We start from the raw sequence: 17,561 nt of genomic DNA on the forward strand, positions 1-17,561 counted from the left end.
GTTGGGGGTAAGGGTGGGTGAAATGGGTAAAAGTAGAGAAAAAAAAATAAGAAATATAATTTTAAAGAATTTTACCTTCTTTTATTCCTTCTCTGATGTTCTCCCTCTCCTTATAAAAGATCCAAGTTTCTGACTTATATAACTTTCTTTCTCCATCAAGAACTTTTTAAACATTTCTTTCTGGACAGGTGTGCTGGCAATAAATTCCCTCCATTTTTGTTTTACTGGGAAATCTTTATTTCTCCCTCACCTTTGAAGGATAATTTTGCTGGATATAGAATTCTATACATTTTTCTTTCAACATTTTAAATATTTCACCCCACTCTCTGCTTGTTTGCAGGACTTCTAATAAGTTCTCTGTAATTCTTATTCTTGTTTCTCCAGAGACAAGGTCCTTCTCACACTCCCATCTTCTTTCCAGACTTTGTCATTGGTTTCATGTAGTTTAAATATGATATACCTAAGTGTAGATTTCTTTGGTATTTATCTTGGTGTTGTCTGAGCTTCCTGCACCTCTGATTTTGTCTGCCATTAATTTTGGAAAATTCTCTGTCATTATTACTTCAAATATTTTATCTTCTTTGTCTTCCTTCTTTTGATATTCCAACTATGTATATCTTACACTTTTTGAAATTTCCCCATTGTTCTAGAAATATCTTGTTCTGCCTTATTTTTTAAAGAAATTACAATTTGGGAACTTTCTATTGGCATATCTTTAACCTCTCTGCTTCTTTCCTTGGCTGTGGTGAGTATACTAATGAGCCCATCAAAGGCTTTCTTCATTTTTATTACAGTGTTTTTGATTTGTAGGATTTCCTTTTGATTATTTGTTATGGTTTCCATCTCTCTGCTTACATTATCCATCTGTTCTTGTGTGTTGTCTACTTTTTCCATTGCAGCCCTTAACATATTAATCATAGTTATTTTTAATTCCCTGTGTAACGATTTTAAAATCTGTGGCATATCTGAGTCTAGTTCCAATGCTTCCTTTTCCTCTTCAGACTGTTTTTTTTCTTGCCTTTTAGCACGCCTTGCAATATTTTATTAAAAATAAAATATAAATAAAAAAATAAATAAGAACTAAAGTAAAACCTTTAGTGTAAGTTTTATATTAATCTAAGAGTTGGGTTGTGCTTAATGTTTGTTGTAATGGCAGATGTCAGAGACTTCAAACGTCTAACGTCTAATGTCTTTGTTTTTGTCTCTCTTGTTGCCTTTGGGATCCTTAAATAGAATCTGTACCTTGGAGCTTTTTCAGCTATAATCCAATGTTGTTATACTAGAGTCCTATTGATGTGGTGGTAAGGTGTTGGGGAGAGGAAGCATGCCATAATTGTTTGATTAAATATCAGGCTTTTAATAGGCCCATGATGGGTGCCTGCGTGGCTCAGTCAGTTGGGCATCTAACTCTTGATTTTGGCTCAGGTCATGATCTCAGGGTCGTGAGATCCAGCCCCATGTCAGGCTCCACGCTCAGCAAGAAGTCTGCTTGAGACTCTCTCTCTCCCTCTGTCCCTGCCCTCTAAAATAAATAAATAAATCTTTTAAAAAATGTTAATAGGCCCATGTCCCTGTGCCCTGACCTTCACAAGTGTTACTTAGCTTTTCTTCCTCCCTTTATATTCTGGCAACATTCTTCCTTTTGGATTTTGAGAGCAAGCATTTGCTATGGAGGACTCTCTGGGCATATCTCACAATGTTTACTTCTCCTCTCCTCCTGCCACAGCCAGGAGGCGATCTTTCTTGGCCCTTCACCATTAAGAACCTGGTGGATTCCTAGAAGTGGATCCAAGAGAGTGTGCGGGTCCTCTAAGACTGCAGATTCCAGGAGATTATCACCGTTAAGCTAGTCCACACTTAGCCTCCAGCAACTCATCAAAATTACCATTTAAGTGTTCCTACCTATTTGTGGCTCCAGTGGCTTCTGCTCCAAGTAAGCAGCTTCTCTACTTGCTATCTCTCTAGATTCTGGAGTGGTGGATGACCCTCTGATCTCAAATCCTTGATGGTTCCAAGAAAATTCTGTTTATTTTCAGTTTGTTCAGAATTTTTCTTGCTGTAAGAACAGGATCATTTCCAAGCTCCTTGCATGTTGGAACTGAAATCGGAAGTTCTGTGTCTGTATTTTTAAAGTAATGGAAAATCTAACAAGGGGATTTCTTTGCTCATCTAACTGGGAGTTTCAGAGGCAGTTCAAGGCTTATGTTTGGTTTGATCCGTGGCTCAACAACACCAATAAGAACACAGATTCCTTTCATTTCTCTGTTCTATCTCCTTAGTATCATCTATAATCTGGATATTACAAGATCACAGCCAAAAATTTCCATGGCCACATGCTTTCTGAGAGAAAAAAACTTTCTCTCTGCCTTTTCCCAACACTGAAAAAAAACCTTGGGCTTCAATTTTGATCAAACATCTCAGGTCACATGTTCATTGTATCAGTTAGCTATTGGACAAATGCTGTGTAACAACTACAGAATCTCTTGTCGTTTAATAGTAAGTATTACTCATGTGTGTGAAGGTTATCTAGTAGATCTGCTAATGTCATCTGGGCTCATTGACATGCTTACAGGCTGGGTGGGGGTGTGCTGATTTAGGCTGGGGTGCACTGGATGGCTCTACTTCAAGCTAGGGAGATTTTGCTCCACTGTCCTTCATTCTGCTAGGACCTGAGGCTAGCTGAGTCCATTATTGTTAGAGAAGTGACAGGAGTTCAAGAGGGGAAGTGAAAACAGAAAGCCTCTTAAAACCTCTACTTGAAACTGGCCTCATGTTAATTCTACTCACAATGCTACTGGCCAAAAGAAGTCACATGACCAAGGCCAACCAACATCAAGGGACAAGAAAGTACATTCTGCCCACAATAAAGATGTAATAAGGGTGTAAATATAGATGAAAATTAAAGTCAAATACTCAATCTGTTGCTCTCACAAGTAAACCAATCACTGCTTTCATAGGAATATGAATACCCTGATTGACAAGAACTAGTCAAAACCCACACCTTAGAGCTGCTGGTTGATTTGTACTCTGAATCTGTTAGGGCTGCCATAACAAAGTACCTCAGATGGGTGACTTAAACAACAGACATTTTTTTTTTTTTACTTTGGCCTGTAGATGGCCATCTTCTCCCTGTGTCTTCACATGGTCTTCCCTCTATGTATCTATGTCCTAATTTCCTCTTCTTATGAGGACTCCAGTCATATTGGATTAAGACCCACTCTGAGAAAGGTAACCAAAAATGTCCACTTCATGGAAGGCACTGGAGGAGAAGTATTGTGGTTAGCCAAGACTGCAGAATACACCACCCAGGAGTATGACTGGGTCAGCCCTTATCACAAGATGTGAGAGCAGTATACTCCTTCCACACCAGGGACATGCTGAGGGCTGTGCTCTGCTGTGATAGGAAGTCCAAGCCCTGTATACCCTCTGAGGACTGCTGGAAGTCCCTCTCTAACGCAAAGAATTATTTTGCCATGTATTTATGTGAGAAAGTAGAAAAAGTCTACTCTGACTACTAGATCAAAATCAAAGAGTGGGAAATAACCCACTGAGAAATCTGGTGACCTCTCGACCATTTTCTTGAACTGGCCCCACTTCAAGCGTGACTGGATTTTTTTCTAGATGACAGGCTCCCATTGGCATTTCTAAAAGTACAAAAGTTTGCAGGTGAGTGATTGATGCTTTTCTTGGCACACCTGAGCCATTCTTTCCTAGTGAGTGAGTGGCAGTAATGCAATATTAAGTACAATCATGACTGAACTTAAGCCCAAGTTGAACAGGTCATAAGAACTTGTCATCATGAGCACTTGTGACTAAAGAGCACTATGCATGTGTAGTCTCTACTCGAGACCACCATTGACCATCCCTGTGGAAAGAGCCAGCCAGTGGACTCACAGTATTAGTTTGCTGGGGCTACTCTAACAAGGTACCCACAAAGTGAGTGGTTTAAATGACAGAAATTTCTTGTCACAGTTCTGGAGTCCACAAGTCCTAAATTGAAGTATTGGCAGGGTTGCTTCCTTCTTATGGTTGTGAGGAAGAATGTCCTTTGCCTCTTGCCTAGCTTCTCATACTTTGAGTAATCTTTGGTGTTCCTAGGCTTGCAGATGTATAACCCCAATTTCTGCCTCCATTTTTATATGTCATTTTCCATTTATGTGTCCAAATTTCACTTTTTTATAGGGACATCAGGCATATTGGATTAGGGCCAACCCTAATGATTTCATATTAATTTAACTAGTTATATCTGCAACTACCCTATTTCCAAATAAGGTCATATTCTGAGGTACTGAGAATTAGAACTTCAACATATGAATTTGGGGGGTGGAGGCACAATGGAATCTATAATAATAAGCAAGGTACCCATTAACCACATAGACTCTATTTCTTATAAAAAACTCAAATATAGATTGGTAGCATCAAATCACTGTGCTATGTAGCAAAATAAATATCAGGAGGAACCAGAATGATGCCATGTGGGACCTTGCTTTCTTTAGTTTTGGTTTAATTGAGGAGTAAAAATTTAGAACAACTGAAAGAGTAGACATCCTTTAAGCAATCTTCACTGAACATTGTTTTTCTAAACTGGACTATGAATTTGAGATTATACAGTGTGACCAGGACCTGGAAAGCTCTTATAATTTTTGCTGACTACAGTCCTATATGTCTTAACAGCAAAGTAGAGAAGCCACCCACCCAAAGAGAAGACCAGCCAACTTAGTCTTAGAAGTGAGCTGATGGTGTATCCTGAAAACCCTTTTCATGAAAAATAATAGGAACTAAGTTGAGATGCCTAAACAAGTAAATATGGGGATGTTTTTAAAGACCCAGGATGTCTCCCAAATTCCAAGGGCAGGAACACTGCAGTCCCAGGAACAAGGGTTTGGCATTCTACAGGGAAATCAAGAAGTCATCATTTCCTAGTTCTTGCGTGTTCTTCTGTGCTCTATTTTCTCTGTCTCTACATTGTTCTCTTTGTCCTCCCCCTCCTCCTCCTTTTCATTCTTCCTTTCTTGTCATCCTTCTCTTTTTTCTCCGCTCTCCTCTATTATCCAAGTTCTCTCCACACTGCCTTCTTCAGGCTCTCCAATTCTTATGTAGACAGACAATCTTCTTGGTATGGCATACCTAAAAATGTTAAGAAAAAATATCAAAACATCTTTCAAGATGCCAAACTGAGTTTGGAAAGCAAGAGAATCCCTTTGAGTGTAGCTATTCTGAGCTGCCTATTGAATGCACACCTATTAGAACGGTCATGGACAAAAGGGCAAGAAATAACAAGTGTTGGCAAGGATGTGGAGAAATGCACCCCAAAGGGTCTGAGGGGAGTCCTGCACCTCACAAAAATACTTGGCCAGTCAGCCAATATCAGAACAAAATGAAGGCTTGTTAACAAGAAGAAGGAAGAATGACTGATACATAAACACACAGTGGTGTCTTCCATACACACATAGCATTCAGCACCATCCAGGACACATTCCCATCCACCTCTCTAGTTTACTTTTCAAATAAAAGCTACTTCTCCGGCATTATCAAATTCTGGAGGAATTGTTTATTTTATCCCACTGGTTTCAGATGTCCACTCCCCTTGCCCATCCATATCTCCTGGCTTCTAGATCCACCATACATTCCTCTTTGGGTTTCTAGATTTCATTTTGCTTAATCCTTACCCAAAACAGGGTAAAAACAAACAAACCTGGGAAATAATAAGTATTATGGATGTGGAACTGAGGTTCAGAGAGGTGATATAACTTGCCCAAATCCAACAGCTAGTAAATGGTGGTCCAGGAATCCAAAGCCAAATCTGCCTGACTTTAGAGCCCATGCATCTAACCACCAGGCCATACATACTGCCTCCAGGTAGATTTTGTTCTAGCCCCTACATGGTGTCTCTTAAACAACAACACACAAAAAAAACCTGTCTTGACTGAGTCTTCAGAAAAAAATACCTCCAGCTGTTCTAAAATTTTGAAATACCTCTAATTTGTATAAGCATACCTCTGAAATCTGGAAGCAGAAAGTCTGCTGCCAGTTAATGACACCTGCATGTGGGATATGCTACATGGAATGGGCTGCCACTGGGAATAAGAGAAAAGGAGATGTGTCTCCTGCCTTCAAAAAAATCATGGTTTCAATGAACAGTTAGAACATCTAAAAAGAGCAATAGATCCTGCTTTCCTAGGGCAACTCATGAACACAGACAAATGAAAATAAAAAATACATTTCCAGGTGAGGCAGTGGAAAAAATGTTGACTTCGCAAAAACCTAAAAGACTTGGGTTTTGAAATAATTTCTGGCACAACTACTCATAAAACTTTGAGAACATTACTCAACCTCTCTGGGCTTTGGTTTTCTCACCCATCCAATGAATTATGTTAACGTCTGCCTCATAAGACCCAGATGAAATAGTGCATGAAAAGGATCTGCGACAATGAGAACTGACTGAATATCTTTTCTTGCTTTATATGTATATACTGTAGTTTAAGGACTCACACAATTCTTAGTAGAAAATGTATGACCTTCATTTAGATGGTTTGGATCCATATCACCCCCTGATCCTGAGAAAGTTATCCTTTCTGATCCTCTTTGAACATAAATTTCTTTTCTTTTTCCATTTGACAAATTCTTATTGAGTTTCTACTATGTTTTAGGCACTAGACTAGACCAGCAGGGTCATGACCAACAGAATCTTCACCCTTTAAGGGCTTAAGGTACTTGTAGTAGGGATAATCACAGCCCCCTCATAGGTGCTTAAGGACAAGGAACACTGTGTGTAGCACACTGCCTGGCACATAGTAGTCCAGTTTGCATTGCAAACCCAGCCCATGAAAGATGAAAGGATGACAAATAGAGGGATAGGAGTCTGGGTTAGTTTTCTACTAATGCTGTAACAAATGACCACAAAGGTAATGGCTAAACACTGGGCTAAAATCAAGGTGTGGGTAGGGCTCCTTTCTGGAGACTCTAAGGGGAGTGATAAGAACTGAACTCTTTTCCCCCGCTGAATTCATATATTGAAGCCCTAACTCCCAATGTGACTATGTTTGGAGATAGAGCTTTAAGGAAGTAGTTAAGGTTAAATGAGATCATAAGGGTGTGGTCCTAATCCAATAGGATTGGTGGCCTGATAAGAAGAGGAAGGGAGAGATCTCTCACCTTATGCACACATACCAAGGAAAGGCCAAGTGGGGGAACAATGAGAAAATACCACCTACAAGCCAGAAAGAGGACTCTTACAGGAACCTAACTGGCAGCCACCCTGATCTTGGACTTCCAGCCTTCAGAACTGTGAGATATTTCTGTGGTTTAGGCCAGTCTATGATAGGAAAAGAGCTTTTTTGTTTGTTTTGTTTTGTTTTTTCCAGATTCTAGAAGTTGCCTACATTTGTTGGCTCATGGCTCTCCTCCTCCAGCTTCAAAGCCAGCAATGTTTTACCTCTCTAACCGCAGCTGAAAAAGTGCTCTATTTTTAAGGATTTGTGTGATTAGATTGAGCCCATCTGGATAATCCAGGATAATCCCCCATGTCAAGGTCCGAAACTCTAATCACATCCTCAAAGTCCCTTTGGCCATGTAAAGTAATATTCACAGTTCCTGGGGACTAGGTCATGGACATCTTTGGGGGGCTATTACTTTACATACCTGAGGGCCCAAGAGGGTCAGTTTGGAGTTGGGTCAAGGACTCTGACAGAATGTCTGAGAAGTGAACAGAAAGGGAGTGCATCTAGCAGAGGAAACAGTCAACAAAACCAAAAGACAACCAATGGAATGGGAGAAGATTTTTGCAAATGACATATCAGATAAAGGGCTAGTATCCAAAATCTATAAAGAATTTATCAAACTCAACACCCAAAGAACAAATAATCCAATCAAGAAATGGGCAGAAGACATGAATGGACATTTTTCCAAAGAAGACATCCAAATGGCCAACAGACACATGAAAAAGTGCTCAATACCACTCGGCATCAGGGAAATCCAAATCAAAACCTCAATGAGATACCACCTCACACCAGTCAGAATGGCTAAAATTAACAAGTCAGGAAATGACAGATGTTGGCGGGGATGCAGAGAAAGGGGAACCCTCCTACACTGTTGGTGGGAATGCAAGCTGGTGCAACCACTCTGGAAAACAGTATGGAGGTTCCTCAAAAAGTTGAAAATAGAGCTACTGTACCACCCAGCAATTGCACTACTGGGTATTTACCCCAAAGATACAAATGTAGTGATCCAAAGGGGTACGTGCTCCCCAATGTTTATAGCAGCAATGTCCACAATAGCCAAACTGTGGAAAGAGCCAAGATGTCCATCACCAAATGAATAGATAAAGAAGATGTGAGATACACACACACACAATGGAATATTATGCAGCCATCAAAAAAACCCAAAAAACAAAAAATGAATTCTTGCCATTTGCAATGACGTGGATGGAACTAGAGGGTATTATGCTAAGCGAAGTAAGTCAATCAGAGAAAGATATGTATCATATGATCTCACTGATATGAGGAATTCTTAATCTCAGGAAACAAACTGAGGGTTGCTGGACTGGTGGGGGGTGGGAGGGATGGTGTGGCTGGGTGATAGACATAGGGGAGGGTATGTGCTATGGTGAGTGCTGTGAATTGTTTAAGACTGATGAATCACAGACCTGTACCTCTGAAACAAATAATACATTATATGTTAAAAAAAAATAAAGAAGGTAGTAGGAAGGGAAAAATAAAGGGGGGGATATCGGAGGGGGAGACAAACCATGAGAGACTATGGACTCTGAGAAACAAACTGAGGGTTCCAGAGGGGAGGGGGATGGGGGGATGGGTTAGCCTGGTGATGGGTATTAAAGAGGGCACGTATTGAATGGAGCACTGGGTGTTATACACAAACAATGAATCATGGAACACTACATCAAAAACTAATGATGTAATGTATGGTGATTAACATAACATAATAAAATAAAATTAAAAAAAAAAGAAAAAGAAAGGGAGTGCATCATGCCTTCTATTTGCAATTCACATGTATACCAGTTTCTCTCCCGCAACAAACACACTCAGCCAAAGAGAGAGAACAGAGGTGGTCTGGCCAGACATTTTCCCCCTCTAGACATGTTTGCGTGGTACATGGTCCCATAATACTTTGAGCTACCCACTCTGGTTTGCTAGTTTCTTTTCTATGGCATATACTTGATTCTGATCATTAGCAAAAGATCATGATACCATGATTTTCAGAAATCTAGCTCTTCCTCTTTAAGTTCATGAACTAAAAAGCATTACTTTTGTGTCCTAATGTCAGGACTGTTCAAGGAGAAAGTGAATCCCAAGATTATTTCCCGGCATTTATCTTCCTGTGGTCACCAGTCCCTCCACATTTTCCTCTGCCTGAACTCTCACCTTCCTCATTGAATCACCTGCGAAAGAAACCTTCAAAATTCCTGCCTTACTATTCAGAGCTCTACTTTTAAAATTTTAAAACCACTTAAATTTTAAACTTAAAAAAAAAACAAACAACTAAACTATTCCCAAGGGGACAACATCTTCAAAATCAAACACACTGTATTAGTTTCCTAGGGTTGCTGTAACGAATGATCATAAACTGGGTCGCTTAAAAATAAAAAACTATTCTCTCACTGTTCTGGAGCAGAAGTCTAAAATCAAGGTGTGTGCAGGGCTATGCTCCTTCCAGCCTCCAGGGAGAGTCCTTTCTTGCCTCTTCCAGTTTCCAATGGCTGCCAGTGATGCTGGGCATTAGGTCACAGATGCAATACTCTAATGTGTCCCTCTGTTGTCACATCGCATTCTCCCTATGGGTCTGTTTTCTCTTCTTATGCAGACACCAGTCACTGGATTAGTCTGCACTCTAATCCAGTATCACCTCATCTTAATTAATTATATCTGCAAAGACCCTATTTCCAAATAAAGTCACATCCTGAGAATACAACACTCCACCGCCGCCGCTGCTGTGACCCGGACTGCGTGCCAGCAGCCCCCGGCCGACAACTCCACCACCATGGAGGACATGAACGAGTACTGCAACATAGAGGAATTCGCAGAGGGATCCAAGATCAACGTGAGCAAGAATCAGCAGGATGACGGTAAAATGTTTATTGGAGGCTTGAGCTGGGATACAAGCAAGAAAGATCTGACTGAATATTTGTCTCAATTTGGGGAAAATGTAGACTATACAATTAAAACAGATCCAGGGACTGGAAGATCTAAGAAGATTTGGATTTGTGCTTTTCAAAGATGCTGCTAGTGTTGATAAGGTTTTGGAACTGAAAGAACACAAATTGGATGGCAAACTGATAGACCCCAAAAGGGTCAAAACTTTAAAAGGGAAAGAACTCCCCAAAAAGGTTTTTGTGGGTGGATTGAGCCCAGATACTTCTGAAGAACAAATTAAAGAATATTTTGGAGCCTTTGGAGAGATTGAAAATATTGAACTTCCCATGGATACAAAAACAAATGAAAGAAGAGGATTTTGTTTTATCACATATACAGAAGAAGAGCCAGTAAAGAAATTGTTAGAAAGCAGATATCATCAAATTGGTTCTGGGAAGTATGAAATCAAAGTTGCACAACCCGAAGAGGTATACGGGCAGCAACAGCAACAACAAAAAGGAGAAAGAGGTGCTGCAGCTGGTGGACGAGGTGGTACTAGGGGTCGTGGACGAGGTCAGGGCCAAAACTGGAACTAAGGATTTAGTAACTATTATGATCAAGGATATGGAAATTACAGTAGTTTCTATGGTGGTGATCAAAACTATAGTGGCTATGGCGGCTATGATTATACTGAGTATAACTATGGGAACTATGGATATGGACAGGGATATATGCAGACTACAGTGGCCAACAGAGCACTTATGGCAAGGCGTCCCGAGGGGGTGGCAGTCACCAAAACAATTACCAGCCATACTAAAGGAGGATGTTGGAGAAAACAGGAGGAGATTGCTAAAGTTAACCCAGGACATTGAAGATTGGTCTTCTGTTGATCTAAGATGATTATTTTGTAAAAGACTTTCTAGTGTACAAGACATAACTGTGTCCAACTGTACATAGCCGCCAATTAGTTTTCTTTGTTTTTACTTTGTCTTTTGCTATCCGTATTATGACTCAATGTGGATTTATGTTTATACAAATTTTATTCGTATGATTTCATGTTAAACTTCAAATAAATGCTTCCTTATGTGAAAAAAAAAGTCACTGGGGCGCCTGGGTGGCTCAGTCATTAAGCGTCTGCCTTCAGCTCAGGTCATGATTCCAGGTCCTGGGATCAAGCCCCGCATTGGGCTCCCTGCTCCATGGGAAGCCTTCTTCTCCCTCTCCCACTCACCCTGCTTGTGTTCCCTCTCCCGCTGTGTCTCTCTCTGTCAAATAAATAAATAAAATCTTTTAAAAAAAAAAAAAGTCACATCCTGAGGTTCCAGTGAACATAAATTTAGGGGGCGCTATTCAACCCAGAACATACACCCATTACAACTGTTTAACTAAATTGCAGAATGGCTGTCCCTGAAAGGAATTCTGTCTTTAACTTATGCTAGGTGGCTCAAACTATAGCCAGCCTTGAGAATAACACTTTTCTTCACCCCATAATCCCAAAAAGTGATTTAAAGGTCTCAGCCATGCTGGAAGAAGTAGTAGAACATGATTTTACCCTTAGGAGAAAATCAACACCATGGGCCTTTAAATTGGGCAAGTATAAATCAAGTACTCACCCAGTGTTCTCAGGCATAGGGATAGGGTCACTGTTAACCTGAATGGTGTTGGGAATGAGGGGTTAAGTATTTTGGGGAATGTAGAGTTGACTTGTATTTCAGCAGAGCTGGGCTTATAGAACTCGTTGCTTAGTTGGGATAAATGTGCACATTCCCTGTATGAATTTAAATTGCCCCATAATATTGCCTATACTTCTGAAGGTATGCGTAGTTTTCTATGAGCAGGTCAGGAAGAGTTAGTGGGAGCAAGGAAGCCCGTTTTTACTTCATACTTAATGTAGAAATGACAATTAACTGAGCTGGGCTGGGAGAACCCAACATATTCTGGGTGGTCCATCCAACTCCTGGTGTCCTAAAGCCTGGACAACACAGTGCATCTGGATACTGGTTTACTATATTCTAGTACAATTGTCTTATTTGAGGCAGGCAACAAACTCACATTTTAGCACGTAGAGGGTAAATCACTGTAAAGAGGTCTGTATTGGATGGAATGCATCGCCTGGAAAGATAGCTTTTACACTGAGATGAAAAGAGAAATGTCTTCCCTGTCTGAGGCCATGTGGTTGTTGGTGTCCTAAGGCTGAGCAGGGTAGAGGGCATTCCTATTAGGGACAAGTGATCTAGCCCCTTAAGTTTGGCAGCAGCAGATGGGGAGCAGGGTAGGGGAAAAAAATCCAGAGATGGCAAAATGAAAACCACCAAATCAATAAATAGTATTTAGTAAGAATTAATTGTGCATATAAGAACAGTTTGTGAACTGGGATCTTTCAAATTTAAAACTGATATGAAGCTCAGGACATGACATTATAGGGTAGCTTATTCAGTGAAAATGAGGAAGTTGTTTAACCTTTTCATGATTGGTCATTATAATGGGAGTTTCTGGATGGCAGGGAATGGGTTAAAAGTGATCATCATTTTTAGGAAGATGACTTAAGTTTCTTTTTAAAAGAAAATTTAATAATTCATTTTATTTAAACAGATACAGCAAAACTATCATTTCAACATTTATTAATGAGATTTTTTAAAAAGATTTTATTGGAGAAGGGGGGGAAAGATGGCAGAGGAGTAGGGGACCCTATTTCAACTGGTCCCCAGAATTGAGCTGGATATCTACCAGACCACTCTGAGCACCCACGAAACCAGCCTGAGATGTAAGAAGATCTGGATCTCTACAAACAGAATATCACAGGCAGTTGGTTTTGAGGTACGAAGCGGAGAGCTGTGATCCTGAGGGCAGATATCAGAGGATAAACGGTGGTGGGAGGGTGCCTGGACGTGGGGATCCTACACCGTGGGTGAGTGACAGCCTCGCCCGCTGCAGATGGGGCACAGACTTGCAGACCTGTAGCATTGGGAAAGAACTTTAGGGCAGCCCCCGGGGTGGAAAACCAGACCAGCAGGGTCACGCGCACACGAACTGCAGCCCCCCGGACAGAAACCGGAGCCACGGTCACGTGCACGTGAACTGCAGCCTCTGAGATGGAAACCCAGTGCACTGGCGTCCGCTGGTGAACTGCAACCCCCGGGGTGGAATCCCCGAGCGGTGGAGTCGTGCAGATGCCAACTGCAGTCCCCAGGACAGGACCCCAAGCCGTGGAATTGCACGCGCGTACATGCGCGCACGAACTGGGAGCAGCTGGTGGTTTTAGAAGCACAAAGTGCAGAGACGTGCCCCGACCTGGAGGCAGGACTGGGAGTGCTGCAGAGGGGCACACAATCCAGGATGCTGCAGTTTATAGCAGCACAGACAGAAACGGAGATGGTGTGGCCTGGAGAGCCCACTGAAGAACAGACTGAGGTCTCTCTGCTCTGAGGCAGAGGGTTGGAAACGGTCTCTTCTGCTCTGACTCATGGAAGAGACGTGGAAAGCCACCAGGGAAAGGCACCAGAGAACAAAAGCCCCAAAGACTGATTCCCACTGAGCCCATCCCCCACCACAGGGGCGCAGGGCAACTCCGCCCAAGCAGGGTTGCCTGAGTAACAGCGTGGCAGGCCCCTCCCGCAGAAGACAGGCTGGGAAAACAAGAGGCCAGCAACCCTAAGGTCCCAAGAAAACAGGTGCATCTTGCTTGGGTTCTGGTCAATAATTTCGACTCTATACATTCCCTCAAACACCCATCAACAGAATGACTAGGAGGAGGAGCCCCCAAAACAGAAAAGACTCAGAGATTATGACTTATGCTGCAGATTTACAAATGGATGCAGATATAATCAAGATGTCAGAGATGGAATTCAGGCTAGCAATTGTGAAGACAATGGCTAGAATGGAGAAATCAATTAATGGCAACATAGAGTCTCTAAGGGCAGAAATAAAAGGTGAATTGGCAGAACTTAAAAATGTTATCAATGAGATCCAATCCAATCTAGATAATCTAACAGCTAGGGTAACTGAGACAGAAGAGAGAATAAGCGACCTAGAAGACAGTATGATAGATAAAAAGGGAAAAGAGGAGTCCAGGGAAAAACAACTCAGAATCCATGAAAATAGAATCAGAGAAATAAGTGACACCATGAGGTGTTCCAATGTCAGAATTATTGGAATCCCGGAGGGAGTGGAGAGAGAGAGAGGGCTAGAAGATGTATTTGAGCAAATCGTAGCTGAGAACTTCCCTAATCTGGGGAATGAAACAAACATTCGAGTCCTAGAGGCAGAGAGGACCCCTTCTAAGATCAAGGAAAACAGGCCAACACCCCGGCATGTAATAGTAAAACTTGCAAATCTTAGAACCAAGGAAACCATCTTAAGGGCAGTTAGGGGGAAGAGATTCCTTACGTACAGAGGGAGGAACATCAGAATAATGTCAGACATATCCACAGAGACCTGGCCAGCCAGAAAGGCCTGGCAAGACATATTCAGGGTACTAAATGACAAGAACATGCAGCCAAGAATACTTTATCTGGCAAGGCTTTCATTTAGAATGGATGGAGAAATGCAGAGCTTCCATGACCGGCAGAAGTTGAAAGAATATGTGACCACTAAGCTGGCCCTGCAAGAAATATTAAGGGGGGTTCTATAAAAGGAGAAGACCCCAAGAGTGATATACAACAGAAATTTACAGGGACAATCTATAAAAACAACATCTTCACAGGCAACATGATGACAATTAATTCATATCTTTCAATAATCACTCTCAATGTGAATGGCCTAAATGCTCCCATAAAATGGCATACGGTTGCAGATTGGATAAAAAGACAGGACCCATCCATATGCTGTCTACAAGAGACTCATTTTGAACCTAAAGATACATCCAGACTGAAAGTGAAGGGATGGAGATCTATCTTCCATGCCAGCGGACCTCAAAAGAAAGCTGGGGTAGCAATTCTTATATCAGACAAATTATATTTTAAACTAAAGTCTGTAATAAGAGACACAGAAGGACACTATATCATTCTTAAAGGGTCTATCCAACAAGAAGATCTAACAACTGTAAATATCTATGTCCCCAACATGGGAGCAGCCATCTACATAAGCCAACTAACTGTTAACCAAAATAAAGAGTCATATTGATAACAATACGTTAATTGTAGGAGACCTCAATACTCCACTCTCAGCAATGGACAGATCATCTAAGCAGAAAATCAACAAGGAAACAAGAGCTTTGAATGATACATTGGACCAGATGGACCTCATAGATATTTACACAACATTCCACCCTAAAACAACAGAATACTCGTTCTTCTCGAGCACACATGGAACTTTCTCCAGAATAGACCATATACTGGGTCACAAATCAGGTCTCAACTGATACCAAAAGATTGAGATTATTCCCTGCATACTGTCAGACCACAATGCTCTAAAACTGGAACTCAATCACAAGAAAAAATTTGGCAGAAATTCAAATACTTGGAAGCTAAAGACCACTCTGCTCAAGAATGTTTGGGTCAACCAAGAAATCAAAGAAGAACTTAAACAATTCATGGAAATTAATGAGAATGACAACACATCGGTCCAAAACCTATGGGATACTGCAAAGGCGGTCCTAAGGGGGAAATATATAGCCATCCAAGCCTCACTCAAAAAAATAGAAAAATCCCGAATTCACCAACTAATTCTACACCTTAAAGAATTAGAGAAAAATCAACAAACGACTCCTAAGCCATGCATTAGAAGAGAAATAATTAAAATTAGAGCAGAAATCAATGAATTAGAAACCAGAAACACAGTAGATCAGATCAATGAAACTAGAAGTTGGTTCTTTGAAAGAATTAATAAGATTGATAAACCACTGGCCAGACTTATCCAAAAGAAGAGAGAAAGGACCCAAATTAATAAAATTATAAATGGAAGGGGAGAGATCACGACTAACACCAAGGAAATAGAAACAATTATTAGAAATTATTATCAACAACTATATGCCAATAAACTGAGCAATCTGGATGAAATGGAGGCCTTCCTGGAAACCTATAAGCTGCCAAGACTGAAACAGGAAGAAATTGACAACCTGAATAGGCCAATAACCAGTAACGAGATTGAAGCAGTGATCAGACACCTCCCAAAAAACAAGAGTCCAGGGCTTGATGGATTCCCTGGGGAATTCTACCAAACATTCAAAGAAGAAATAATGCCTATTCTACTGAAGCTGTTTCAAAAAAGAGAAACAGAAGGAAAACTTCCAAACTCATTCTGTGAGGCCAGCATTACCTTAATCCCCAAACCAGGCAAAGACCCCATCAAAAAGGAGAATTTCAGACCGATATCCCTGATGAATATGGATTCCAAAATCCTCAACAAAATTCCAGCTAATAGGATCCAATAATACATTAAAAGGATCATCCACCACGACCAAGTGTGATTTATCCCCGGGATGCAAGGGTGGTTCAACATTCGCAAATCAATCAATGTGATAGAACACATTAACAAGAGGAGGGAGAAGAACCATATGATCCTCTCAATTGATGCAGAAAAAGCATTTGACAAAATACAACATCCTTTCCTGATTAAAACTCTCCAGAGTATAGGGATAGAGGGAACATTCCTCAAGCTCATAAAATCCATCTATGAAAAACCCACAGCGAATATCATCCTCAATGGGGAAAAGCTGAGAGCCTTTCCCTTAAGATCAGGAACACGTCAAGGGTGCCCACTCTCACCACTGTTGTTCAATATAGTACTAGAAGTCCTAGCAATAGCAATCAGACAACAAAAAGAAATAAAAGGTATTCAAATTGGCAAAGAAGAAGTCAAACTCTCTCTTTTCACAGACGACATGATACTTTATGTGGAAACCCAAAAGACTCCACCCCCAAATTACTAGAACTCATCCAGCAATTCAGTAATGTGGCAGGATACAAAATCAATGCACAGAAATCAGTTGCTTTCTTATACACTAACAACACAACTGTAGAAAGAGAAATTAGAGAAACAATTCCATTTACAATAGCACCAAAAACTATAAGATACCTCAGAATAAACCTAACCAAAGAGGTAAAGGATCTATACTCTAAGAACTACAAAACACTCATGAAAGAAATTGAAGAAGACACAAAAAGATGGAAAAATATTCCATGCTCATGGATTGGCAGAATAAACATTGTTAAAATGTCTATGCTACCCAGAGTAATCTATACCTTCAATGCCATCCCAATCAAAATTCCAATGACATTTTTCAAAGTGCTGGAACAAACAATCCTAAAATTTGTATGGAATCAGAAAAGACCCCGAATCGCCAAGGAGATGTTGAAAAAGAAAAACAAAGCTGGGGGCATCACGTTGCCTGATTTCAAGCTATATTACAAAGCAGTGATCACCAAGACAGCATGGTACTGGCACAAAAACAGACATATAGACCAATGGAACAGAATAGAGAACCCAGAAATGGACCCTCAACTCTATGGTCAAATAATCTTTGACAAAGCAGGA

The 17,561-nt window shown here is 40.8% G+C and overlaps 1 pseudogene; it reads left to right on the forward strand.

Moving 5' to 3' along the window:
• The first annotated feature begins 3,249 nt into the window (after positions 1-3,249).
• Positions 3,250-10,957, forward strand: LOC118011593 (annotated as a pseudogene).
• The last annotated feature ends 6,604 nt before the right edge of the window (positions 10,958-17,561 follow it).

The sequence above is a fragment of the Mirounga leonina genome, unplaced genomic scaffold (assembly GCF_011800145.1).
Source record: "Mirounga leonina isolate KUSES-001 unplaced genomic scaffold, KU_Mleo_1.0 Mir_150, whole genome shotgun sequence".
NCBI classification, from domain to species: Eukaryota; Metazoa; Chordata; class Mammalia; order Carnivora; family Phocidae; genus Mirounga; species Mirounga leonina.